Source organism: Diachasma alloeum, unplaced genomic scaffold (assembly GCF_001412515.2).
Source record: "Diachasma alloeum isolate Michigan unplaced genomic scaffold, Dall2.0 Dall_scaffold_00820, whole genome shotgun sequence".
Classification (NCBI taxonomy): domain Eukaryota; kingdom Metazoa; phylum Arthropoda; class Insecta; order Hymenoptera; family Braconidae; genus Diachasma; species Diachasma alloeum.
Genome location: NW_021680948.1, coordinates 97,698 through 100,215, shown reverse-complemented (window position 1 = coordinate 100,215; position 2,518 = coordinate 97,698).

Here is a 2,518-nt window from a genome sequence, read left to right as displayed (position 1 = left end):
TCGACAATGCCAGTTTCAATGGAGCGAGGAAGAAGAATCCCTTCAACTTCCAGAATTTTGGAATCAACTTTTTATGCCTGAATGTCGATGGACGCCAAGTAGCTACGAAACCCCTGCAACCGAGTTTTACCTCTGACGGGTGTCTAGATGTGGAAGCTTTTAATACCTTATTTGCGGGGACTGGAACGCATTTTAGTGACCATAGAAATAACAATTCTCGTCTAGCATATTCCGATGGCTTTTAGCCTGCAGTTTATCTCGAAGGAGTCCATGATGGCCTGGTTTAGGGCAATCGAAGCCTCCTCCAGCTGCTTTTTGTTGTTAAATCTGAGGATGATATCCCTAAGATTGTCAGATAAACTTTCTCGGTAATTTCCCCAGTTTGTTCGTCTTAGGTTTCTTACCCATTCCGTTTCTTTTACTGTGTGGATGGACATTCTTATGGTTTGATGATCGGACGCTGAGAGGTCCTTTGAGACCCTCCAGTCTACAATCATGTTTGCCACTCTATCCGTCCCCAGAGTGATATCTAATCCCNGATGGACATTCTTATGGTTTGATGATCGCACGCTGAGAGGTCCTTTGAGACCCTCCAGTCTACAATCATGTTTGCCACTCTATCCGTCCCCAGAGTGATATCTAATCCCGAAAANGAGACTCCTTGGTGGTCAGAGAGGCTCGGTGGGCTGAGGGGCAAAGCTAGAAAAGCTTTTAACAAAGCTAAGAACATGAGAGCGGGCCCCCGTAAGGAAGACGCATGGAAAACTTACAGAGGCTTGCTCGCAGATTACAACAAGGCAATAAAGGCAGCCAAAGAGGACTGCTGGAGGGCTTTCACAAGCAATGTGGAGAGTCAATCGGAGACCTCTAGGCTGGCAAAAATCCTTGGAACAAACAAGACTCCATATCTAGGGAGCCTACAGGCACCAGATGGCAGCCACACGGAAACCATGGGAGAGACTCTGAAACTCCCAATGAACACTCACTTTCAAGACTTCATACAGGCCCAGGAGAGGGATAAAGGAACAATGCAAAATCAGAGGGATGTCTACGAAACCCAAGATTGGGCATTGGCAAATAAAGAAGTGCAGCCCTGGGGGGTCACGTGGGCCATCAAAACCTTTGAACCCTCCAAGGCACCGGGACCAGACGGGATCTACCCAGCCCTATTACAAGAAGGGATAGAGACTATCACGGGACCACTAACCAAGATACTGAGAGCTAGTATAGCCCTGAAACATGTCCCTAGTGTGTGGAATGAGACTAGGATAGTATTCATTCCCAAGCCTGGAAAAACCGGTTATATATAACCAAAAGACTTCCGTCCTATAAGCCTCACATCCTTCATCCTGAAGACCCTGGAGAGGCTGGTGGATAGACACATCAAGGCCGGGCCCTTGGCTGACAGACCACTCTCCCCTGTCAATATGCATACAGGGAGGGAAGATGAACAGATACCGCCTTACATCACCTGGTGGGACTGATTGAAGGACAACTGGCGGTCATCAGGACATGGGAGGGTATGTGTGGAGAGACGTCCGACTAGGAGCCGTCCGCAGGGAGGAGTTCTCTCGCCCCTGCTATGGAACCTAGTTGTAGATGGACTTCTGAATCAACTAGGTGAGGCCTGCTTCCGCACCACCGGTTTCGCCGATGATGTGGCAGTTGTTGTGAGAGGCGGATTTCTGAGGGTGCTAAGGGACCTGATGGCAACAGTCTTCAATATCATTGAGGGCTGGTGCAGGGAAACTGGCCTATCGGTAAATCCAGCCAAGAAAACAGTCCTGGTTTTCACCAAAAATTATTAACGGGAAAAGATCCAACCTCTGAAGCTAAATGGCTCGGAGATAAACTACACCAGCAGAGTGAAATATCTGGGTGTCCTCCTGGATAATAAACTCAGCTGTAAAGAACAAATGTGTACATAGAGACATAAAGTGTTTGCCTCTATGTGGGCATGCAGAAGAGCTGTGGGCAGGACATGGGGACTCAATCCTAAAATGATGCTCTGGCTCTACCGAATGGTTCTACTTCTGAGACTGTTATACGCTGCGGTAGTCTGGTGGCCGAGGGCGAGTAAGATGGAAATAAGGAACGTGTTGAAAAGGCTACAGGGCACCTTCCTGAGGGCTGCAACAGGAGCCATGAAATCGATACCTACTGAGGCGCTAGAAATAGCACTCAGTATTCCACCCCTCGACCTTAGGATTGTGAGTTGTGCTACCATAATTGCATATAGACTAAGGTGTCAACAAGAATGGAAGATGACGGGCCAAGGCCATACAAGGCTTAGCCTAATCAATGATCGACCCTTCACAGGTAAGACGGATAGAATTTCTAGCAAGTATCAGATCAGGAAAACTTTCAGAACGAGTATACCACCCAGACAGGTGTGGCTAGACTCGGAACTTGAACCAGGACCAAGAGAGGACTACTGGTTTACGAACGGCTCTGGCTTCAATGAAAGTTTTGGGGCAGGCATCTACCGTCTGAAAGATGGCTTCGGAGAGAGTTTTCC